The sequence below is a fragment of the Panthera onca genome, chromosome D1 (genome assembly GCF_046562875.1).
Source record: "Panthera onca isolate mPanOnc1 chromosome D1, mPanOnc1 haplotype 2, whole genome shotgun sequence".
Taxonomy (NCBI): Eukaryota; Metazoa; Chordata; class Mammalia; order Carnivora; family Felidae; genus Panthera; species Panthera onca.
Genome location: NC_138348.1, coordinates 17,619,947 through 17,645,609, shown reverse-complemented (window position 1 = coordinate 17,645,609; position 25,663 = coordinate 17,619,947). Strand labels below are relative to the sequence as shown.

The following is a 25,663-nucleotide window of genomic DNA, read 5'->3' as shown; positions in this document are numbered from 1 at the left end:
AAAATAGAGGGAGGGTGGGCCCCGGCCTGGCCACTTACTAGCTGTGTGATCACGAGCCAAGCATACAACGTCTCTGCCTCAGTCGCCTTCTCTGCAAAATGACGGGGGGGGGGGGGGGGGGGAGGGGGCGTGGGAGGGGGAGGGGAGCTCACATCTGTGGGCGCAGCAAGGCAGGCGTAGGGCAGGCCCCGTGAGCACCCCCTCCTGCCCTTCCTGGTCTGATACCCTTGGAGGGAGCGGTCCACAGGTCAGCATTCCAGGGAGGGGAGAGTGGGGGGGAGTGTGGAGAAGCCGGGTCTCCTCCCTGTCACCCCCCTGTCTTTCCCTCCCCCCTCTCATTGTTCCCCAGGGCAACAGAATGTTCCCGTTTCTCAGAAGGGGCAAGGGCACAAGGAGCCCCCGTTGCTGACCTGCCCCTACAGGGCACACTCGGGTGGGCGGGTCTCCAGCAGGCCACGGCTCTCCCGTGCCATCAGCTGCCTCCCCCCCCCCCGTCCCTCTGTCTTCCCCACCTTTAGGCTCAGACTAGCTGTGTCCTCACCTGGTCGCCTTTACCCCGAACCTACCAAGGTCCATGCTTCCACCTGCGACAATAAATACTCCCAGACGAATCGGCCCCGCTTCTGCCAGCGGGGTGTGTGGGACCCGTTCCGTGGCCTGTCTGAACCTCATTCATCTTTAAGCTGAGAATCATACCCCTCACGGGGCTGGTACAGGTTGAAGCGAAATGCCACATCCTTGGTGCCCCGGGTTCACGGGTCTTCTGTCCTTGTTCTCCACCCCCATACATGTTTCCTCTCCGTGCAAAGCCACGTCAGAGCCTCCAGACCTCACCGGGACATCAGACCTGCTTCCTCCTGCGGGGACGGTGGCCTCACTGGTGGTCCAGCCCTGGTAGCAGACTGTCCGGCCCTTAGGGAATAGTCTCGCCCTTCCCACAGCTCTAGCCACTGTTACCAGGCCCAGGAGGGACAGGATTTCATTGATTTTCTCACCCACACCCTACGCCCTCCCTGCCCTTTCTCTCCACGGGGAACCCACTGTGTCGCAGAGAGAGCGAGAGCGAGAGCGAGAGAGAGAGAGAGAGAGAGAGAGAGAGAGCACGCGCGTACCAGATGTTCAAGTCGTGTTCCCTTCTTACACATTCAGCCCATTGGGGTGTTTGATCTCTGACTTAACAAGTTCGGCCATCTTTCTTAAGAGAATAAAAGAGATTCAGACAGAGAAAGAGGGAAGGAGACAAAGAATGAGCGAGACAATGAGATACAATGAGCCAGACTCAAAGGAATAGATAGAGGAAGACAAAGCCAAAGCCCGAGCAGAGAGGGAGAGACAGACAGGCAAGACAGAACAGGGAACACCTTCTCTTGGAACCCCCCCTCTTGCCTCCCCTGGGGTTCTCGCCCCTGCTCAACCCTGCCTCCCCGGCCCCAGGCCCAGCCTCAAAGCCACCATATCAACTCTGAGTGATCACTCCCTCCCGTGGAGGTGACAGCCTCTCGCTCTGCGTGACAGGGCATCTGCTTAAGACTCAGGAGCCTCTGACAGGAGATGGGAAGAGGAGCCCCGGGGTGCAGAGGGCCTGCTGGCAGGGGACAAATGGGCTGCCGGTGGGGAGCCCAGAACCCCGCCTGCCGCACTCCTGGGTCTGAGCGGCCTTGCAGAGGCGCCCAGGGAGCCGGCCGCTGAGACCCTCGCTGAGCATTAACTCTGCATTTATTTCCTGCTCTGCCTCTCCCTTCCCCCCTTCCCCCCTTCCCCCCTTCCCCCCTTCCCCCCTTCCCCCCTTCCCCCCTTCCCGCTCCCCTCCTTTGTCTCTGGGTCTTCGATTTCCTATTTGAGAACAGTTCCAGCCCGTGCCCCTGCTGAAATCCCAGCCTCTGTAACCAGCGAAGGCTGTTTGGAGCCTGTGAGTCAGAGACCAGCGCTGGTTTTTATTAAAGGCAGAAAGAAAATAATCTGATTTTACAAAGCAAAGCACCTCCTTATAAGCCAAGGCGGCCATGAGACATCTAACTGCCTGTGATATTTTAAACCATGCATGCGTGCACAATAGCCCCCAACCCCTTCCCGGCCTCTGGTGGGAGTGTCAAACCTGCGTGGGTTTTATTATTATTATTATTTTTTTCTGGCTAAATGTTTTTAGGTCACTTCCATCCACCCCCACTGCGCGCTCCTATGCAGGAAACGCCATGAATTCCATTCCAGCCCCGGAACCTCCACAATTAATGGGATCACTGGAAATTCACCAGGAAGGATGCTGGGGGCGAGGGGGTCTTTGTCTCCTTGGTCTCCGGGTGGAGAAGCTTCTCACCAGATGAGAAGCGGAGCCCCTCCAGGCCCTGTGGCCCTCCGGCTGCAGGCGCTGATCGCGGGTCCCCGGGGAGCCCACCTGGGGCTGGCAGCCCAGACCCTCTTTCTGCTCTGCCCCACCACCCTCTGGAGCTGTCTCTTTCTATAATTCTCTTCTCGTCCAGTCTATTAGCGTTCTCCGGCAGGCTCTGCCCAGTTCAGCCGCATCTCCTTGTCTAGTTTATATTAGAAGAGAAAGCTCTGGCGTGGTTTCCCCTCACCTGAGGAAAGAGATGCTTCTCTTTTTCAAGACACTCAGAGCCTTTGATGAAGCCCAAGAAAGACTTAAATTGTAATGAAATTCAGTCTTTTAGAGATGAGATTGCCCAAGAGCGCTTCTAACTGCCTCGTGAAAAGGGCTTGGCTCTCCAGCAGTCAGCAGCTGGGCACCGGGGCCTGCCCTGCGTGCCCGCAGGCGGGTCTGCAGCTCGGCTCCTGCCTGTTTCTCTACCCCCCCCCCCGCACCCCCCACCCCTGCACGGGCTATTACAGTAGCCGGCCCAGCAGCAGCCTCCCGCCTGGTCTCCCTGACGCCCCTTCTCCTCCCTCCCCTGCTCCGACCACATCCCTCCTCCTCCGAGGCCTTCAGTGGATCCAAACCCCCAGCGCAAGCACCCCCTCCCCTCCTTCCCCAGCCTTCCCAAACCTTCCGGTGGGGGCGGGGAGTGGATTGTACCATCTATCGGACCTCCGCACAACCGTGTCTGTAGCCCGGTAAAAAAAACCCCACTTCTGGGGCGCCTGGGTGGCTCGGTGGGTTCAGAGTCCGACTTCGGCTCAGGTCATGATCTCACAGTTCGTGATATCGAGCCCCCGTGTCGGGCTCTGTGCTGACAGCACGGAACCTGCTTGGGATTCTCTCTCTCTCCCTCTCTCTGCCCCTCCCCGTGCACTCTCTCTCTCTCTCTCAAAAACAAACCAATAAATAAACATTAAAGAATGGGTGCTAAGTGCCAGGCTCCACGCCAGGGGATAGACACGTAGCATAGGGCTGACCAGAAGAAAAGGTCCCCCAGCGCTGGGGAGCTCAAACTCATTCATTCGTTCCTCTTTACCGCCAAACACCCGGAAAAGTTGTCTCTACGGGCGTCCCCAGGTTCCCTGCCCCCACTTTGTTTAATCGCAAGCCAGCCACTTCCATCCCGTCCCTCCGCTGAACCTCCCTCACCTAAGACGCCGAGACCTCCAAGACCCCACGGGTCCCTCTGCGTGCATCCCACCTGACCCAGCTGCCGCATGGCCCGTAACTGGCCACCGCCTCCCTTTTAAATCACTCTTTGGTTTCTGCAGGCACCACTTTCTGCTGGCTTTCTTGCCACCTCACCGGTCACTCCTGTCCCCCTCCTCTGTGGGTTCCCTCTTCGATCTTGTAATGTTGGGGTATCCTTGGTAAAGTCATTCTCGGGGCCTCTTCTCTGCAATCACTCCCATCAGGACCTCGTCTGCCCTTTGGATTTTAAACAGTGTCTCTAGGCTCACAACCCCCACCTTTGTATCTCCAGCTCAGACCTTTCCTCCTCTTCCCCCTCCTCCCCACCCTTCTCCTCCTCCTCCCCCTCCTCCTCCCCCCCCTCCTCCTCCTCCTCCTCCTCCTCCTCCTTCTTCTCTTAAGATTTTATTTTTAAGTAATCTCTATACCCGGCCTGGGGCTCGAACTCACAACTCCGAGACCAAGAGCTGCAGGCTCTACCGACTGAGCCAGCCAGGCACCCCCTGCCCCAAGTCAGCATTTCTTCTTAATTGACGTCTCATGCCCAACTTGTCCAAAATGTGATTCCTAAGCTTTCCCATAATTCTGTCCGTCATGCAGCCTCCGTCAACGTGGTCAGAAGCAAGTCCGCGCTTTGGGTTCCTCAGGCCAAAACACCCAGCTGTTGTACGGGGTTCCTCCCTTTTGCTCACATTCCACACCCGTCAGAAATCTTGCTGACCCTGCCTTCGAAGCGCGCCCAGAATTCCCACCAGTGCTCCATTTCCACTGGCCCCACGGCGGTCCAAGCCAGCATCCCCCGTCTGGATCTGGTAGCTTCCTCCTCGCTGGTCTGCGCCCAGCAGGTGACGCGCCCCTTTTGTATTAACCTCTGCTGGAAACTTCCCATGGCTCCCAACTTGCTCAGAGCGAGAGCCTGCAGGAACCTTGCGGACGGGGGGCCCCACCCCTGCCCGGACTCCCCTCCTCCCTCTCTTCCCCATGCTTGATTCTTTCCAGGCCTGCTTCTTCTTCGGCCTCTTTAACTTGCTGGTCTTTCTCCCTGGGACACCTTTTGCGCTGATGCCTACATGGCATTTTCCGTCACCGCCTTCACATCTGTGCTCAGATGTTACCTTCGCAGTGACGCCTCCCCTGAGCGTCCCGCTCAGAACCGCCCTGCCCGCTCCGCAGGCTCTGTCCTCTTCCCTCCCTTCTTCTGCCTTCGGCACAGCACTCGTCACCGTCTGACGTGCTACCTAGTTATTTGCTCTTCATTTGCCTTCACTAGAATGTGGGTCAGGGGAGTGGGTTGAATTGCGTCCCCCCAAAAAGACACGTCCGAGTCCTGAGCCGCGGTGGCTGTGTTTTCGCCTTACCTGGACTTAGTCTTTGCAGATAAAATTAAGTCAGGGATCTGGAGATAAGATCATCCTGGATTTAGGGTAGACCCCCCCCCCCAAATCCAATGGCTGTTGCCTTATAAGAGAAGACAGGGAGAGACTTGAGACACAGAGACACAGGGAAGATGGCACGTGACGATGGGGACAGACAGCGGATGATGCGGACACGAACCAAGGATCGCCAGGAGCTGCGAGAAGCAAGCGGGAGTCTCCTCCAGAGCCTCCCGAGGTAGCGAAGCCCTATCCACAACTTGAATTTGGACTGCTGGCCTCCGATCTGGGAGATCACACCTTTCTCTTGCTCTAAGCTGCCAAGGTGGTGGTGTTGCCTCAGTCCTAGGAAGCCAAGGCAGGAGGATCCTGGTTCTGTTTTCCCCTGCGGCCCAAGCTCCAGCATGCCACCAGGCAGTGTGGTCACGCAGCACGCGACTGGATGAGTGTCCCCCCTCCCCGCCCCCCGGCCCCACTCCCTCATTTGCAAAATAAAAGGAAAAGTTCCGCATCCTGTGGAGGTCCTGGTCGAGGGGATCAGATGGTACGCTGAGTCCGTGCCCCCCCCCCACCGCACACTGTCCTCCTCTCCGAACTCCGGGAAGCCCCCATGCTTGTCCGCCTCGGAGAGCCACTCTTCATGGTTTTTTATCCAACAGCCCTTAACGATATGGGAAGTATCCGTGCTGTATCGTTAAGTGGGAAAAGGCTGGTTACAAAATTGCATGTGCATTCGCTCTGCTTGTAAAAAGCGGGCATGAAAGCACCGCCCGTGACCAGAGGGAAACTCTAACTCAAGTGCCCAGAGCCCAGAATCCGAATCGTTCTTTGCGTTCCCATTGGGTGTTGCTCAGAGCCCATCCAGCGTGGGCAGCGGGGAGGCCCCTCTTGCCTGCCTTCGCCCCCCTCCTTCTCATCTCCCATCCTGCCCTCAGTTTCCGGAGTTTTGTTGTGTTTCCTTCTGTAATGCTTTGTGAGTTTCTCCATAAAAGTCAAGCACCTCTTTTGCTCGGTTTATTACGAGGTACCTTTCAGGGTTGTCTTGCGGTTTTGAAAGGAGTCTTTTTTCTCCTGTACAGTTTTTATTTGTTTGAGTGGCGCCTGGTTCCGGACACACCTTCTGTGTTGGCGCCTCCTTGGAGCAGTCCCTGACTCCCCTTCCCGGCACCCTGAGTGTCCCCTTTACGCCTCTCCCAGGTTTTTATTTTTCTTTGCTTAATTTCTTTATTTGTGTGCATTTCGCTAATGCAAATTATCCATTCATGGCTGTCTTCTCTCCAGGACTGTGAGGTTTAAGAGAGGAGGGATAGGGTCTGTCTTTTTTTTTTTTTTTTTAAGTTTATTTATTTATTTTGAGAGAGAGAGAGCCGCATGAGTGGGGGAGGGACAGAGAGACAAAGGGAGAAAGAGAGAATCCCAAGCAGGCTTTGCGCTGTGCTGTCAGCACAGAGCTCAACATGGGGCTCGATCTCATGAACTGTGAGATCATGACCTGAGCCGAAATCAAGAGTCAGGTGCTTAACCGACTAAGCCACCCAGGCGCCCCAGGGTCTGTCTTAATCACAACTACAATGCCAGTGTAGAGCCTGGCACCCAGTGGGTGTGCAGGAGGGTGTGGAATGAGTCTCAGGCACACACCCAGGGGTGTAGGTAGGTGTGTGTGTAATCCAGGCTCGGCTGCTCCTGCTTGTAGGGATCTGGGTTCATCACTTCACTGTTTTGTGCTTTAGCTTCTCCAGTGACAAAGGGCGTGGCTTCTGGGTGCCCTTACAATGCTAACAGCCTTTGGTTCCATGAAGAGAGGGCAAGAAAGGGTCAGAAGCAAGTTGCTTTCTGCAAGGCAGGCTCCCACATGTAAGCAAAAACTGACGGAGGGTTTCCAAGTCGCCAGCTGGCAGCTATGTTAAAAAGCTAAGCCATGATAAAGAACATGTGGAATCTGTCTGTCTATCCATTTATCTATATAATGGAATATTACTCAGCCATAAAAAAGAATGAGTTCTGGCCATTGGCAACAACACGGACGGACCTAGAAGGTATAATTTTTTTTTAATTTTTTTTAATGTTTATTTATTTTTGAAGGCGAGAGAGACAGCGTGTAACTGGGGGAGGGGCAGAGAGAGAGGGAGACACAGAGTCAGAAGCAGGCTCCAGGCTCCGAGCTGTCAGCACAGAGCCCGACGCGGGGCTCGAACTCACAAACTGTGAGATCATGACCTGAGCCGAAGTCGGACGCTCAACCGACTAAGCCACCCAGACGCCCCTAGAAGGCATAATCTTAAGTGAAATAAGTCAGACAGACAAAGACAAATACCATATGATTTCACTCGTATGTGGAATTTAAGAAACAAAACAAACACACAAAGGAAAAAAAAAGAAACAAAACAACAGACTCTTAACAGAGAACAAACTGGTAGTTGCCAAAGGAGAGGTGGATGGGGACATGGGTGAAATAGATGAAGGGAATCAATTACCTTGATGAGCCCTGAGAAGTGTGTAGAATTGTTGACTCCTACTGTACATCTGAAACTAATGCAACACGATGTTAAATATACTTCCAAAAAAAAAGATATACCACGTCTTTTTCTCTGACTGACCGACTTCAGATGCCCTCACACCTTCTGCGGGGGTAGAGCCCTCCACTGGGAATGGAGATTCCTGGCCAACACCCAAGGGGAGGCTCAGCATTCCACAACAGCTGAGCAGCTATTCCCCAGGAAGGGTACCAGGGGAAAATAATAATGGCGACTGCATCATCGACGCTGGACTTGGTCTTTGGCCGAACCGTCTTCTCATCTTTTCTATCCGGGGCTCTACCCTCCAGCCTCCAAGTCCCCCACCCCATTAAGAGGAGTTTTGAACTGATTACTAAGAATGAATAGCAACGCAACTGAGACCTAGATACTGAACTTGTATTACAGCGAACGCTCTTACTCATTCTAGAAGACTGTAGGTTCTAGAGCGATTTCTATATAGCAATGCAAATGAAGTCAGTTTTACTTCTTTTGAATTCTTACACGATGTACTCATTTCTTCTTTCCTCATTGTGTTGATTAGGTCTTCAGTTCAATGTGGAGCAGCGTCAATGATAGAGGGTATCCGATCTCACTCCTGACTTAATGGAACTAGGCCTAACGCCTCATCCTTGAGTGAAATATTTGCTTAAATTCCTTCATAGATACACTTCATCAGATTAGGGATGTTCCCTTTACCCTTATTTCACCAAGAGTTCCTGTTTTAATCATGAATATGTGTTCAATGATATTAAGTCTCTTTTCTGCACGTTTTGAGATGACGCTCTGATCTTTCTCCGTTCGTCTGTTCGTGTGCCGTGTCGTAGAATAAATTTTCCAATATCGAGCTAACCCTACATTCCTGGGTTAAACTTTACTTGATCATGATGTACTTTAAAATATGAATTGCTGAATTCCATTAGCTAATATTTTATTCAGAATTTCCTGTCCCATTTCATAAGTGAGATTGGTCTATAATTTCTTTTTCTTGTACTGGAGCTATTTTGGGGATCCTATGACATGGTACTTTGAACATCAGATAGCATTGGAAAATTTTAGATATTTAACAGTCCGCACAGAAGGCCTCTCGTCTGGCTCAGGGAGGAGATACACCTGTGCACGTGGGTCGGCCTGCCCACACGGGACAGTAGGAGAGGCTCCTGGGGGGGCGCGATTCAGGATTCATCCATGATTTTGAAGGCTTTTGGTTCTCAAGAGTCCCGTTTAAGACACAAGGAGGCCTGAGAGTGGATCACAAGCTGATTTCAGGATTAGCTGTCAACCCATGAGACGGGCAGAGAAGGGCTGTTCCACCTGTCTGACCAGTACCAGCACCATTCCTGCTGGGGAGATATCACATTAGATTGTGGTATCCTTGGTGACCGAAGGAGTACGTGTCTATGTTCTTCACCAGCATATGGAGTAAGGTTGGGGGTGGGGGAGGCAATGGTTGAACTCTTTGAACCAACAGGTCTTCTTCTAGCCAATTTGTTCTAACGTAAGATCAATAAGAAATATCATTTTATCCCTAGAAGGCGTTTTGGGGGAGTCCAGAATCCTGGCATAGTCCCAGCTTTGTCCCCAAGCAACAGTTTGCGTGCCCCCTGGAAATGGGATGGGATCCTCTTCTGAGGCCCCCAAGAATGTTGAGGTTGTAGAAAGAGCCTTGGAGTCTGGAGTGGGAGACTGGGATCAAGTCCTGACTCCACTTGCTCTCCGTGACTCTGAGTTCTCGACCTCATGTGTGAGACACGGATGATTACACTCCACCTTCTAGGATTGTAATACTGATTAAATATGACAAAAAGCGCCAAGGGTCGGTCTGGTATGCAGTCGCTGCTCAGTCCATTCCCTCAGTTTCCTGGGAGTCTGAGGGCAATTACACAGCGTAAAAGGAGTCACAGGGGCAGAGCTGTGTCCTGCTGCCTCAGGTGGAGCACTGAGCTCCCCAGTGCAGACTTGAAGTCCCAGCAGATTCAGACCAGGGCCATCTGGGAGGAGAGCCCGCCTGGCCCTGGGCATGGCTCTGTGACAGGGAGGACAGGGACTGCGTGACCAGCTGCTGAGTGCCACGAGAACCTCAGAGAACAGCTTGGCTTGTAAACTGTCAGGAGCCAGAGCAGGAGCAGACCTAGGTGTTGGGGAGGGACGACTCCGATAGGATTTCCCATCGGGAGTGCGACAGGTAGCAGACTCTGACGCCTTGGGGGTGAGTTCAGAGCAGGGTTCCCTGCGATCGCTCGACCTGCTGCCCTTCCCACGGAGCATCCATTCTGGTGTCCAACCCCCCATCCTCTCCCTTCCTCTCCTCCACCCACCCTCCACTCATCTGTGTGTGCATTAGATTGTCCCCCCACTCATTCCCTCGTCCCGCCGCCATCCGTCTGCCCATCCATCCAGCCATCTGCCCGTCCAGCCATCCTTCCACACATCTGTTGACTTCTCTCTCAATAGGTACGGTGATAATAATAAAAATTACAGTGGCTAATGTTTCTTCAGGCCTCCTTCGTGTCAGCCACGGTTTTAAGTGTTTCCCAGGTATACCTTAGCCCTGGCAACAAGCTAAAAGGGAAGTTCTGGTATTATTTCCATTTTCAAGGTAATAAAACTAAGGCCCGAAGAGAATGATTCGTTTGCCCACCGTCACACAGCCAGAAGACAAGGGGATACTAGAGCTTAGGTGGAACCCAAGACATCTGGCTCCAGGGCCCTCGCTGCCAACCACAGTGCTAAATGGCCTTCCAGATACCACCCAACATCATCCAGCCAGCCTCCCATCTGTCTTTTCAGCCATCCTTCCACCCGTTGACCTCCCAGCCCCAACCTCTTTATATGCCCCCACTTATCCTCTCCGCTCTTACCCACCTTCATTCCCAACCAGTCTCTCCGTTTCCTCATCTGCTCTGCCGTATACCCACAAGTCCACCCGTCCACTCGCCAACTCTTTTTTTTTTTTTTTGCACTACCTACCCCTCCCGTCCACCCAACAGCCATTTACTAAGTCCCTTCTCTGCTAGTGATGATGTCTAGAGATGCTTAGTCTCCGACATCAAAGGGCTCAGTTACTCTTTGGGGAGGCACACTGAGATAAAACAGTGGGGTAACCCAACGGGATATGTGCTAAGGGAGAAGGAAGCCCAGGAAGCTAAGGTGCACAGGGAAAAGGGCCCTGCCTGGAAAAATCCAGGAAGAATCCCCGAGGATCTGGAGACTGATTTGGATGGGTCACAATGATCCAGGTGGGAGAGATGCGAAATGGCCTTCCAGGCAGAAGCCTCCTCCTTTGCAAAGGACGATAGTCACCTGGTACATCCTTCCAGTAGATCGCAGGAGACAGTGCTTGCCAAGCCCTGGGCAGCCCGCTCTGAGTTCGTCAGTGGGATGAGGACAGGTCCAGTCAGGGGCCGGCCACAGTAGGGCTGTGGGCCAACATCCGAGCTGAGACTCGGGGCAGCTCTCTGGAAGAGAAATCCCAAGTCCAGGGTTCCTTTAAGACCCACTTGCTGTCTGGCTTCCCCCAGAGCCATCCCACGTTTGCTATTCTGCGCACTTTCTGTGTATTTGCAAGTTCTGATTGAACAAACACTAGCTGGGGCACAGTGAACCCAAATAATTGTGTGCCTGTCAACGGTACATGTTAATTGGAGAGTTGTAGAGTCCGCGGGACGGGTCACAAGGGAGCAGCCAATTACTCCGTGTACCTATTTGAAAGGCTCCCGCTCCCGGAATCCTGACTGGCATTAGAACACTCGTATTGGTCCGTCCTATTGATTTTCCTCCCGCCTCAGTTGATGGGCTCGTTAATTGACAATTACCTTTTTCCCTGTGTTGGGAGAATTGACCACAGGGACCTGAAGTGTTCAGTTTCATTGGAGCTGAGCTGAGCCTGTACCTGTTTAACCTGTAACGAGTCCCAACAGCCAACTCTGGGGAGCTGGGGCCTCCCAGGAGGAAACAAGGATGTTGGGCGGGGGGGTGAACCTGGGTCCTAATGGGAGCAGACTCTGACGTCGAGCCTGCTGGGGCCTGGACAACAAGGGCTCACGGAGCGAGGGTGGACCTGGGTGAGACTGGGCCGAGACTGGGGCTAATATGCAAAGCTCCCAATGGGACCGATTCACATCTGGCTCCAGTGGGCAGTGAAGGAAGGAACGACTGTTTGCTGAGCAACTACTATGTTCCAGGCACTTTTTTTCTAATCGGAGCCCCCCCACCCCCCCATAAACTTTTAATACTACAGATATGCTATATATCTGTTTATATATTGTATGAGTGCTTTATACATTAAAAAGTAAGATTTTTTTGTAACCCCCCCTGGAAGCAATTGTTGCGCCCTGAGTGGGGGGGACATTGTCTCCCTGAAAATGTATGGTGCAGAGAAACTAAGGCAGGAGCCTTGGTAGGGGTGGGGTCCCACTACTCCAGATACTTTGGGTCTGGATAATGAACCGTGATCAAGGGTGAAGTCTTAGGCACTAAACTTGGGTTCAAATCTCTGCTCTGCCACTTACTGTTTGACTTAACTTCTCTGAATCTCAGTCTTTTTATCTGTTAAATGGAGCAATAGGACTTCTCTGACATCGGGTGGTAATAATTCAATGAGGTAATGAATGCATGTGAAGCACTTAGCACATAGTAAGTTCTCAACAAATTGTAGCATCTGTTGTAGTCATTACTTCCAGAACCCCACTGGCTAGGGGGACAGAAGTTCCCGGTGTGTCCTTTGCTCATGGGGGCATGGGCCATGTCTTACTGGTCACAGTGACCCCAGCCCTGGCCCTTGCTCCCATGTGGACTGTCAAACAGGTTCACTCTGGCTCTGAGCAGGCCGAGCCGCAGGAAGCGGGTCGGGGACACAACAGCCGCGGCCGATCAGCACCTGGGGGCCACGTGTTCCTCTGGGAACACCATGTCCCGCCACCAAGAGGAAATTGCTGTTTTAGCCTCTGCAGATGTCTGAGCGACTTCAGAGACTTCCTTAAACTCCTGCCTCTCTTAAGTGGCCCTGCCAGGTTGCCTGCCCGAGGCTGACCCGAGGTGCCCAGGTCTGACGTGTTTTGCTTGGATGAGGGCAAACCTCCCAGACCGGCCTGGAGGTCAGAGTCGCTGGCGGGGCATCAGGAGCTGACCTTCCTAGCGGGCCACGCCCCTCAGGCCAGGCCAGGCCCACATCTTACAAAACCTTTCCCGGGGTTTTGCCGCTGGGAGGTAGCACGGTGGGTCTTGCCCATTTTTTTTTTTTTTTTTTTTTTTTTTTTAAGGGCTAAGGATTTTAAATTCAAATTCAGTGAAGAGCCACCGCCCCCCACCACTCGCGCTGGCGGCTCTGAGGCTCTCCAGTCTCTTCTAGGTTTGTGAGTTTCGTGTTTCCCCACGGCCTGCACGGAAACCCACCTTATCACACGCCCATCCGCCAGGCACGAGCCCCGGACTTCGCTTGGTCTGGTGCGCTGGTTCCCAATGATTTTTAAGCTGTTTATCCCTTTCTTCAAAGGAAAACTATGCGGAAGCCCAAGTGATATGGCAGAGGAACAAGTACCTGCAACGGGGAACAGGAACAGAAGTTAGCCCACGAGTGAATGTCCCCGATCTCTTCCCCTCCCACGCTCCTTGCCTTCTAGACAGCCCTTCAGGTGCTCTGCTCTGGGCCGGCCATCCCTGTAGCTGGTGAGGGAGAGAGACAGAAAAGTAGAAAAAGCCCGAAACCTGTTCTCTCTCCTCCCTCCCCGCTCCCCCCCCCCCAATCCGGAAGCCCCAGGGCACAAAGGGGAATTTACCAATTCCTGGTGAGAGGGGTTCAGACCCCAGCCCAGCACTCGCTAGCTGGGTGACCAGGGACAACTGTCTTCACCTCTCTGAGCCTCCTCCACTTAGTCATCTAGAAAACAAGGAAGAGAACCATGGCCGCCCGCCTCTCGGCTTTGCCAGGAGAACAGGATGAATTTGTGAACATAAAAACAAACCCTGAAGGGCTGTCCCAAGAATTGGAAAAACACCTCAAGGAGTTTTGTCTTTTTTTTTTTTTTTTTTTTTTTTTAAGGTTACAAATAGTAGAAGCAGCCCCTCCATGAACTGTTAAGGAAGGCAAGCCGGAAAATCCAAACTACTTACGTTTTACTTGGCGGTGGGGTGGGAGGTGGGGGGGGGGGGGGAAGCACTAGTGTCCGCCCCCACCCCCAGCCCCCCCTCCATGGAGTAGACCTTGCTCTGTGCTCTCCTCTGAACATTTAGTTCTCTGGGCCTAAAATCACTGAGTTTTCAAACTGTCCCTGTTCTGGTTTGGTCTGTGAAGGCTGTTTCTGCAGAAGAGCAGTTTCAGCCCCTGGGTCTGCAGCGCGGAAGCCCCTCAGAAGTTTTGGTGGGGGTCGGGACGGGATGGGGGGGAGGGCACACGACTACCACCAGCACCAGGTTTCGGTATTGCCCCAGGGCATCCTCCCCTGGATGCCCTTCCGTGACACCAGCCTTCCCCGGGGGGAGGTGACAGTGGGGAGGCAAAGGGCCCTCATTGTGCTGAGGGGGAGGGATTGACGTCCCCCTGGCAAGGGTCCTGAGAGATCCGTATGAGGCCTGGCTTTGTTCTCATGACAATCACCGTGAAGGAGGCTGGGAGAAGGGCCCTGCGAGGTAACCCTGGAGCCCCCGCACTGCCTAGGAACCAGCAGAAGGACACCAGCGGGGCCAGACGGAGGCACTTTGTTTTTGCGATTTGGAAGGGAGTATCCCAACAGGAAACCAGTGACTGTAGGAGTCTCCTGTTGCCAGGGCCTGTGCGAGGCTCCTTCAATGGCAGCTCACTGTATCCTCGAATGACTCTGTAAGGCAGGCACTACGGCCCCCTTCTCCAGATGGGGCAGCTGAGGCTCAGAGGAGTTAAGTGAGCCACCTAAGACCTTCCCCCACCCAGTTAACGACCGTGGTGGAGGCAGGATGGTCAGCAGCATAGAGTGAGCTGGTGGGGAGAGGGCAGAGGGAAGGAGACTTCCCAGGAGCTGTGCAGGCCTCAGAATTCATGTGGCCCCCCGGGTCGAGGTGATGTGCACCAGTTGGCTGATCTGTCTAGCCGGGGGCACCATCCAGCCAGCCGACCCTGGCTTACCGGGCACATGCTGGGGGGATGGCTTGGTGAAGACCGAGATGAATAAGACTGGACCTGATCTTCAAGCCCAGCACGGTCTGCAGGACCAAGCAGGCCACGGGCATAAGTGACCACTGTCATTATAGAGGGGTGTGTGGGAAGGGCTGTGGGCTGGAGGACGGTCACCAGCGGGATCAGAGGAGGGCGCTGGAGCCCGGCCATGAGAAAGAAGGGGAGAAGGAGTGCTGCTTTGCTCTAGCAGAGCTCCAGCCCACGGGATCGTGGGCCACATGGTATGTTACTGCTTGCGTTTCACACAGGCCCTGCTAGATGGGAGGTTTCCAGCTGGTTCTTTCTTCTTTCAGTCTGCCCTCGGCCACGGTGTGGTCTTTTCCTTCATGTCGCCACCATCACTCTAGATGCCTAGGGCCCCCCACCTTCTGGTTGGGGGAAGGTTGGGACTCGGAGTTACCCACCCATCCAAGTAGATTGGAGGAGGGCTGGGCAGTGTCTGGGCACAAGGGCATCGCTCCGGACCAGATGCTTGGTCAGTGACCTCTGAGCCCGTCCTCGGTGGTTCACACAGACAGTGATGGGAAAGGAAACTCGGGGCTCAGGTGACCTCCCTGAGGCCCCCTGAGGCTGATGACAGCCTCCCTGCTCCCGCTGGGGCTCAGGGTGTCGCCATAACCCAGTCTCTTTGGTCGTTCCTTTCTCCCTCCTGTCTCTTCTCACCTCACTCTGCAAGGATGCATCCCAAAGCGGTAAAGAGCCAGGACTCTGGAGCCCAGCCTACTGGGCTCGAGCCCTGGCTCTGAACTAGAGCTGTTTGCCTTGAGGCAAGTGACTTAACCTCCGCCTCGATTTCCTCATCTGTAAAGTGGGGATAAGAATAGGGCTTACCTCTTTGGCTCGCTGGGAGGATTCGTCCAAAGCACATGCTTTTTCTGAGACTCCACACTGACCTCCAGGAGATGAAATGCCACACCGGTTATCCTCAAGGAATCCTCAGCGGGGGTGGGGGGGGGGGAGTGACAGTGTGATCCAGGCAGACGATGGTCATTGCAAAGTAGGGGTCCAGGACGCAGGTGAAGTGAACGGTCAGAGGAGAGAGCAGTCCTGTTGGAGAGTTTAAAATCTAAATTCTGGAATGGAGAAGAAGCAAAGAGAAAAAAGCGAGGGGTAAGTGTAGCATCTAACCCAGCATCAGGGCAAATCATGTGGGATCGGACAGGGAGCGATGGACGATGAGGGAAGGCACTCCAGGTGGAGGGTCCTGGCTGGGCGAAAGCACGGCGGCAGGGAGGCACGAGGTGATACACGGTGGATGTCGAGAGCGGGTCTGTGAAGGGACATCCGTGAAGCCAGACGCCTCGCCGGGGGCCCGCAGGGCAGATCTCAGGCGGTCCTTACACTAACCCCGTGAGTCCTGTTATTATCTGTGTTTTATAGATGAGGAAACCGAGGAAGCTCGAGGTGGGGAGCTCTTTGCCCAAGATCACTCCTTAAATGGTGTCTCTGCACCCTGAGTTCATCCATCTGTCTGCAGAGTTGGGAACGTGCCCAGTGCCCCACGCTGTTACCCAGGCAATGGGAGAAGAGTCACGGAGAAATGACGGGGAAGCTGGTTCAAGGCCAGGAGGAGGTCCTGGACAGCTCCACATGGGGGTTTCAGCTTCACCCTCCTTAGGAAGGCCAGTCACCCACAGGGGCCTCACACGTGTAGGGGTGTCCCCAGACACCTAGATTCTCAGCCGTGGGCTTTTTATATTTCTGGTTTTATGCTCCAAGACTTTGTCAGAGGCTGAATTCTGTGCTCTACTCAGCTCCCAGTTCCTACCTGCCCGGAGGAAATTTTTCCGTGGGCCCGTGTGCTCATCTGCACAGCTCACTGTCAGCATGGCGGGTATCATCCTGGTGACTCCAGCATAAATCAAGGCTTCCCTATGTTCTAGATGTCCGCTTTCTCTTCTGCGGTGGGTCCACAATATTTCAGAGGAGCAGTTTTCAACCCCGGGTGCCAGTGAGAATTAACCGAGAGCTTTAAAAAATTCCAATGCCCGGGGCTTGCGGTCTATATGAAGGCCCAGGGGTGAGGCGTTTTCAAAGCTCCTCAAGGTTGAAAAGCCCTGCTTTGGAAAGCCCTGCCGGAAAAGTCTGCGGCCCCTCTCAGCACGGCTGGGGGCTTCCTCCACTCACATCAGCATAATCCACCTTATTAAAGCCTGCGAAACACAAATCAAAAGATTCCTGCTGGCCAGAGAATGGGTCTTTGGAAAACGGAGCTGAGGTGTCCTGGGGCGAGTTCTAACTGTGCCCGGGGCCAGTTCAGCCATTGTGACTTCAGAGCCACCCTGTACCCGCGTAGTTCAACGCCCGTTCGGCCGGGATAGCCAAGGCCCTGCGGAGATTTTTATTGTCCATTTTATATTGTCGAACGGCAGCCTTAGATGCTTGTGGTCATAATTTTGAAATATTAAATTACACTGAGCATTAAGGGCTATGTTTTCTGTTAGAAGACAAGTTAATTGGTGCTCTTAATCTTTAATTTTGAGATTTAAGCCGGTTTCCCATTTAGCTCTAATTGGTAGTGTTCCGACAGCCCTCGCTGACCCCAGAAGCCTTTGATATGCTTTAGAAATCCTTTTATGGAAGCCCCTTTTTCTTCTGCCCTGCACATTTAATAGATTTGTATTTCCTCCGTCATCTTTCCTTCTGTGGAGATATTTTAAAATCGCACCGTGTGTCTGCAGGGAATAAATGCCTCCTCTCCAGCAAATGTTTTTTTATAGTGATCGGCAAAAGAGGATTAATTGCCCCCATTCACACACACCTCTTACTCGCTGCGTTCCATTTTCATACGGAGATGTTTAATCCTTTCTTCCGCAGCCAGGCTGGATTTGTCGGTAAATGCTTGTGCTCTCCAAGTGATGTTTCTGGAATAGACCTTAAGAGAGCATCTACTCCAATCACTCTATTTTACAGATAATAATCTCACCATAATAATGCTTTATGTGTCAGGGGGGAACACTCATTGTGAGGATAGGGATGAGGGTGGTAATGAGCCCTTCGTCCCTGGAGGTGTTCAAGCACAGTTTGGAAGCAGCTTGTCAGGCATATTTTAGAGGCGAATACAGCATAAGAACTGAGAGGTTTTCGCGTCTTCTGACTTGGGTTTAAATCCCTGCTGCTTACTGGTCCCGTGGCCTTGGGCGGCTTATCAGCCATTCTGAACCTCTCTTTCCTACTCTATAGAAAGGAGTTAATAACAATACTTAGCACATAAAGTTACAGTAGAACCGAGTGAAATAATACCTGGCCCTTAGTGAGCACTTACTAAGTGTGGGTTACTGTTATTAAGCGTTATAGATGGCAGCCAGACTTCAGGAGTGGGAGAGCAGCGAGAACAGGGAAGCAATTGTCATAAAGACCTTTCCATGATCCTCAATCCCCAGAACTCAGTCACCCACTAGACTTTCCAAAGTGCCGTCACATCTGGAACCTCGGTGTACCCTCACGGCGGTCCTTTATCCAGACTACATAACAGTGTCGGGAACGGGAGGCTCAGAAAGGTGTAGTGAGTTGCCTAAGGTCACGCAGCATAAGGATAGAGCCCCTTAGGAATCCCAGCTCGTCCGTACCCCTCTCTACCCCCTGCTTCCACGGAAACAATGCTCTTGCCTATCGGTTCCGTTATCCCTCTGGTTTATCATGAGGATGTATCTTAATATCGCAGGACATTCCTGAGCGGGGTGGGCATGCTTCTGGCCTGCCCAGATTCTCACCGTGAGGGTGCCGCTCGCCAATTCAAATGCAAGACTTGGAGCTGTTTCTTTTACTCCCAAGTATGTAGGGCAATCAAGCAGTCCGGTAATAATCATACATAATGTCGGATACTCCTAATGTACTTGTTTCGTGTGGCACTCTTAGAATTTTAATTTGATACAAGGAACATTATTACTCCATATTCATTAAGTCGCGTGTTAACCTCTTTTAAAAACCCCTTTTCCAGCAATAATAGAAGACAATTTTACATGAGGAAAGTCATTTGGGAAAGAAGATCTGCTCGATAGGCTTTCCCCGAGCCTCGCCACAGCCTGGGCTGACCCCGCTGCGTTCTTCCACCCGGTTCCGGTCTCCCCGCGCCGCGGTTTAACAATATGACGTACCAAAGGCCGTTTACACCGCGGGCCCGTGGACCCATCTCGTAGGAGGGGGTTCCACCGGCCCAGCTCCCTGCTCAGCTCCCGAGAGCGTCCCCTGGCAGAGGCCCTGTGGAGTCAGCCTTTTGCATCAATGTTATGTTCCCAGGAAGCCTCGAGGCTCCCAATCCTGACAGTGGGAATCAGAGGAAAGAAGGGAACAGGTTGGGGTGGGGAGATCCCGACTCTCCTTAAAGACGTACACACTCTAAGAGCTGGGCTGGAGAAGTTGGAACACGGATGAAAGCGGGCTACCTTACCTTACGAGGTAGCCCGTCTAGAGACGCCGAAATCCACCAACAGCCCCCCAGCCACACACAACCTTCCTTTGTAACTCCCCACACCAAAGGAGACGGGGCTGCAGGGCTACACCCGCCCTTACTCTCTCGTGCTGACCTCCAGCTAAACCAGCTGTTCCAGCTGACTTCAAGCAGTGCCCCAAGAGCTCCTGGGGGTGGGGGGGGGGTGGGGGTCCCACCCTGTCTCTACACTGGGCAGCCCCCGGTTTTGTTTTCCAAGTTGACTCTGCACAGAACTTTCATGTGAAGAAGGCACTTGGAGCCCAGGCATCCTGAACCTGTCTTACCCGCCGTGTTTCGCGGATCAGGAAACCAAGGTCCAGGGAAGGACGGGGTTTTATTCCAGCCGTGTGGCTGAGTTGGCATGAGAATTGAATTCTAACCCGGCTGCGGCACACGCTCTCGATGGCATTGGCCCTGCGGTAACACCAACACCGTAACATCCTTCCCCTGATCTTGGGGCGCCGATACTGTTTACTGCGTCCTTACGGCATGCCAGAAACTTGTTCTGGACAGCACGCACCCTCCCTTGTAAGGCTGACGGCAACTCCACATGGCAGCTGTAGCTGTCCCCGTCCTGCGGGTGAGGTCACTGGGCTCTGGGAGGTGAAGCTCTCGTGCGTGGTCAGCCAGGGCGTGGCTGAGCTGCGCTTGAATCCAGGCCACTGCTGGGATCCCAGCCTCTGCCCTTCATCCCTGTGCTTTACTGCCTGGAACCAATCGCCTGGAGCCTCCATTTACTACTCTGTGAAAGCAAGCGCCTCATTCCTGTCCAGACCAATTTACACTCGAGGTTCAAGTCAAAGGGATATAAAAATTCTTGGCCACATCAAAAGTGCTGTAAAAATGCACAACTCGATACTGATGCCATTATAAAATGTGGACAAATTATTTGGTTTGGGGCCTTTTTGTTAATGCACTAAGGATTCTGGCAGGAAAAAGGGGTCTTTGCTCAACAGTGTATGATGCATTGTGGGTTTATTCATTCAAAAACTTTTATTTAGAACCCTTTCTGGGTTCAACATTGGCTCAGGCACCAGGGTTTCAGAGACCAATAAAACCAGTCCCAACCCTCAAGATGCTCAGGGTCCTTGGAGTTTGCCAAGAGATAAAGCAGTGATTACATTCCAGGGAGGAATGATCTGGAAGCCTACAAGGGCACCGAGGGGGCCTAGACCAAGTGTGCTGGCCAAGAACGCGGGCTCTGCTCTAGATTGCCATGAATCCACATCCGTGTTCTTCACTTACTAACTGTGTACCCTTGGGCCGTATCCTTGACCTCCCTGTGCCCGAGCTTTCTCTTCTGTAAAATGGGAATTATGAGAGGCGATAACAGAGTCCTACCTCAAAGGATTGCTATCAATATTTCATGAGCCAGGGACTCTTTGGAAGTCTGATAAAGACTAGAGGCTCCTGGGAATATTGTTTTTCAATGCATCCAATAAAAAATATTGGATTAGAAGGTGTACTAATTACATTAAAATAGTATCAAAATATTAAAACCACAAATTTATAATTTAGCGCGATATGTGCTTCTTTATTAAAGCATTCAATAATAAGATCCAGAGGCAGGTCTAATAAGCACCATAATTTCGAGGCAGTGATAGGCATAAGTGGTATCTCGAGGCACCTGCATCTATACAATGTGAGAGGAATTTATATGTGATTTCTAGAGGTGACGCACAACTAAAGGAAATTCTCAACTCAGTCGACATCAGTGAACGCAGAGCTATGATTTTTTCTTATTCCCTTCCAAGTTCTCTGACCCCCTGAATTCTATCCAGATGATCCTCTGGAGGCCCGTGGACCCAGGTGGCTAAGTCCTGCCCCTAGGGAGACCCTCTGGTGAAGGGAAGGACGCGGCATGAGGCTGACTGGCTGGGCAGGAGCAGCCACGGTGGGCTCAGGAAGGAGACCTGCCCTCGCGAAGCTGCCGTGTAGGTGGGGAGCCCTGAGGTCAAAGCGGTTGCCCCGTGCGGTGTCTTGGAATTGAGTTGCGCCGGTTGAATAACGACGTGCCAAGACTAAGCTTGGGCGCTTCCAGAAACTCGTGCACCTGCGTCATCCTCCACTTGTAAGAGCTACGTGCTGGTTAAAGGCGGGCTCTGCCAGGGGCGCCTGCGTGGCTCAGCCTGCTGAGCTTCCGATTCTTGATTTCGGCTCAGGCCACGATCTCACGGTTTGTGGGTTCGAGCACCCAAGCCTCAGCCAGGTGCACTCACGGGGTAAGTGCTCTGCGAGCATCAGGTACTCTTGTCCTTGTCATTTGCGACAGCACAGTTAGCACTGTAAATGCCATCAGGTTGGGAACCCAGAATGAGCCCCTCGTAGACGGTATAGCCCCGAGGTTCAGACACAGGCTGGGTCTCGAGACCACCTGCTTGAAACCAGGCTCTGCCTCTAACTGGCTGTGTAACTGTGAACGGTGTTCAGCCTCTCTGGGCCTCAGTTTCTGTCCTCCATAGAACCAGAAAAATAATATCATCAACTTCACAGTGTGGTTGCCAAGACCGAATGACGTATGTAAAAGGCTTAGAGGGGCGCCTGGCTGGCTCCTACGGTTAAGCGTCCGACTGCGGCTCAGGTCATGATCTCGCGGTTTGCGGGTTCGAGCCCCGCGTCGGGCTCTGTGCTGCCAGCTCGGAGCCTGGAGCCTGCCTCGGATTCTGTGTCTCCTTCTCTCTCTGCCCCTCCCCTGCTCGTGCTCTGTCTCTCTCTTTCTCCCTCAAGATAAATAAGCATTAAAAAATGGGCTTTTTTACTTAAAAAATAAAAATAAAAAATAAAATGCTTAGAATAATCGCAGGCTCATGTTAGATGCTCATCTGTTAGCCCCATTATTAGCACTGATACTTAATGCCCAGTGAGTGAACCTAGCAGCCCCTAACACCTATACTTTGCTATTTCCTAAAATCCGATAAACTTCGTTAAAAGTCTAGGAAGGCACTTAACAAGCTCAGTTACTTCTTTGATGGAATAATTTATCGGCCAGAGCCACGGTCACAGATCAGAGAACCTGAGAAGGTTTTTGGGACAGTGAAAAACCCACGTATGCTACGCCCATCATATACCACTTACGTTCCCTTATTCGATCCTCACCGGGGCCTCTCCAAAGAGTTCCCATAATCCCCTTGTTACCGATGAACAAATTGGAGGTTCAGAGAGGAGAGGAGATGAGCCCAGGTTTGAATCGCTGAGTGACAGAGCTAGAATTGGAACCCAGTTCCGTCCTACCCCTCGGAAGTCTCAGCGGCAAGGACTATTTCCTGCTGAGCCGGAAGGGTGAGGCCCGTCCGCCTGAAGCCAGCCTCCTTGATCCCCACGCTGTGGTCCCTGTGGGTCCAACAAAGCTGACAGCAGCCAGCATGTTTGCTCTGTGCAAACAAGCTGTGTGCGTTTATCTCACGGGCACTGAGCTGTAGCCTTCCTGCTTGATGCCTGAATTTGTAATGCACCACGGCCCTGTGGGAAGAGCGCGGCTCCCCTTCTTCTCGAGCTGTGCAGCCCTCAGGAGTTAGGGATGGCAGACGGAGCTTCAGCAGCTGCCAGGCATTGTACCCAGAGCAGCCATCGTGACCCTGGATCACGTGTCCACAGGCCCCACGGCTGGAACAAAGACCCGATGCCTGTTTCTCTTCCACTCCTCTTCCGTGGCAGTCGGGCGTGAGAGAAATGGGTGCTAGGCACACAAGAGCGTCCCTGAGTTCTGGGAACCCAGACATCCACCTGTTCATTCCCTGAATGCACGTGCAGAGCACCTGCCGTGTTCTGGGCCCTGCAGATAAAGGGATGATAAGCAGTTCCTGGATACGAGAGCTGCCACTCGGGGAGACAAACGTGTACACGTCACCGTGGCCCTGGGACATAAGTGGGGGTGTTGCAGAGGGCCACGGGAGCCGAAAGAAGGGAGTGGCTACTTCTCCCTGGGGTGAGGCTACTTCTCCCTGGGGTGAGGCTTGGACGGAACCAGGGAAAACCTTCAAAGGATATGCCATAGAAAACCACGTAGGTGTGCACCAGGCAGAGACGTGGAGGCGGCCGAGGATGGAGGGAGCGGGCCAGGACCGCCACTTAGCGGTCACCTCCCAGTGCCGGGCGGGCTCTCCATCAGGCACCTGACCTGCTGTCTCTCACCTCATCGCCACAGCCATCTGATGGGGGCAGGCCTCAGCGTCCTCATCAACCATGGAGGGAATGAGGCTCGGAGATGTGGAGGTACTTGCCCAAGGTCATGGCGCTGGGAGTGAGGGGTGGAGCCAGGGTGCCCCACTCCAGGCTGACTCCAGGGCTTGTGTCGTTCATACTGAGCCCTGCCAAAGGTGACCCACGGGCAAAGGCCCAAAGGAGGGAAAGGGTCTGAGACACTCAGAGAAGGAAGCCGGAGCATAGAAGCTCACCAGGATGGTGAAAGGGTATTGGAACCAGAGGACAGGGCCTTGAGTGTTGAATCCTAGAGAACGTCCTGTGTTGCTGGGGTCAGTCGTAACGAATGGCCGCTGATGAATCCCTTCTCCCCGTACCCACATCCTTGATGTGGATTCTTCGAAGAGATGAAGTCTATTTCCCCACCCCTTGAATGCGGGTTGACCGGTGACTGCTTTGGCTAATAGAATATGGCGGTAGTGATCTTGTGGGAGTCCCAGAGCCTTCAAGGGGTATGCAGCTTCCCATTACGGCCTCTGCTGCCCACAGACTCCACTCAAGGAAGCCAGGGTTGGGCTCCTTGAGGACTAGAGGCCACGTGGAGAGAGATGCCCTCCCCCTGCCACCTCAGCCATCTCAACCGAAGCACCTTGAGTCACCGGACACGTCCAAGAGCCTGTCCTGGATCTCGGTCCCAAACCATCGTATGAATGCAGCCACGCAAGAATGACTCCAGATGACCTTTGGTAGAGCCACTGCGCCCAGACCAGACTGCGGGATCACGAGCAAATATATGGCTGGCTACCCCCGAATTTAGCACAACGACCTGAACTCCTCCCAGCCCAGCGATCTTGGAAACATCCCTCTATATGGAGGGCAAGCATGTGAAGGCCGGATCTGAACCTAGGGACCCATCACATCTCAACCGCAGGGACAGCTGGGTTCTCCTTTGGAAGCTGGAACCAAACAGCCTCCCCTCCTTGGTTGATCCATTTGTTTTACTGCCATTTCTGCCTCCATACTGATGGCGGAGGCAGCTGCCAAAATAAACTAGGGCAGGCCTCACAGCCAGAAAACACCAACTGCCTGGATGTCTTTGCTTGTCTGTTTGCATACCTTTCTTTTTATTTGTGTAGACTCTCCCCTTGGGGACTCGGGGTCACTGGGGAGTGGAGTCTGTCTCAGAGACAGGAGCCAAGCCCTTAATATACACCAGGCACTTTGATGGACATCGTGATGATTATGCAGCTACTATTATTTATGGATTCCGACCGTGCGCCTGAGACGTTTACCTACTGTACCTTTAATCCTCGTAGTGATGCTGAAGGACTGGTGCTGTTGCCTCGTTTCACTCGGGAGCTGTGAAATCCAGGGGGGCTAAGTGATTTGCCGGTAGGTGGCAAAGCTGGACTTTGGACCCACTTCGTCTAGCCCCAGAGCAAGAGCTATTCCATGCCACACGCCGTTTCCTTTCCAAGAAAGGAAAAATCTGGCAACCGAGAGACCAAGCGACGGGAATATCAGGCTTGACTGAGCGTGACTGAGCAGGAAAAGGACACAGAGTAAGTAGTCTGTGTATTGCAAAAGATGACTCTGTTTTCGGGGCACCTGGGTGGCTCAGTCGGTTAAGCGTCCGACTTCGGCTCGGGTCGTGATCTCGCAGTTTGCGAGTTCGAGCCCCGCATAGGGCTCTGTGCTGACAGCTCGAAACCTGGATCCTGCTTCGGATTCTGTGTCTCCCTCTCTCGCTGCCCCTCCCCTGACTCACACTCTGTCTCTCTCTCCCTCTCAAAAATAAATAAACATTAAGAAATAAATTAATAAAAAAAATTTTTTTAAAAGATGACTCTCGTTTCACTCAACTGGTAACCAAAGGGTCCTAACATTTACCCTATGGTGTCCTGCAGTGACAGAGGATTCATGGGGTCCGGGTCCCTCCACTTTCTCCCTACCAGCCCCTATTTCCACACAAGTGTTTCAGGAGGAGCTCCTCACCCTGCACTATCCTTGGGTACTACCTGTGTCAGGAAGGACCTAGAAGGAGTGTGTCAGAGGGACATCCCATGCCTTGGGCAGGCCCGAGCAGAAACCCCGCTTCCCAGGTTGGGGAGAGAACCCAGAGCTCTCTAAACAGCTGTGGTTTCAGGTACCACTTGTCATGGCAAGGTCCTGGGGTCCGGGCCGTCCACCTGGGCACTGCCTGAGGATGAACCATCCAGGAGAGAGACCAAGTCTGGGCCATGAGCACCAGCAAAGGAGGAGGACACCTACAAAATGCTTTTTATATTAAAAAAAGTTCAATCAAATAGACTCCACGAGGGAACATCGGAATGTTGTTTAACTTTCTTATACCTGCTTTACAGCCCATTTTATACCGTCATTTGGAATCATTATGAGGAAGGAGGCCCTTTAAAGGTATCGATTTCACCCAAGTGCCCCTCTCTGGACCTCAGTTTCCCCATCCGCATAACACAACAATTGTTCCCATTTGTG

The 25,663-nt window shown here is 53.0% G+C and overlaps 2 long non-coding RNA genes across 5 annotated transcripts in view; one reads left to right on the top strand and one right to left on the bottom strand.

Moving 5' to 3' along the window:
- The window catches only part of LOC132661685 (uncharacterized), a 97,677-nt gene that overhangs the window by 50,179 nt on the left and 21,835 nt on the right, over nucleotides 1-25,663 (top strand). The gene's annotated exons all lie outside the window — the stretch shown is intronic.
- On the bottom strand, nucleotides 3,932-16,969 carry LOC132661686 (uncharacterized). Of its 2 annotated transcripts, XR_009602363.3 has the most exons (5): nucleotides 15,430-16,969; nucleotides 13,226-13,326; nucleotides 12,843-12,987; nucleotides 10,752-10,906; nucleotides 3,932-10,010 (listed from the first exon to the last, which is right to left on the bottom strand). It is a non-coding gene; the product is annotated as an uncharacterized LOC132661686 (long non-coding RNA). The 2 variants fall into 2 exon arrangements; XR_009602362.3 differs by lacking the exon at nucleotides 15,430-16,969 and having other exon boundaries at nucleotides 13,226-13,476.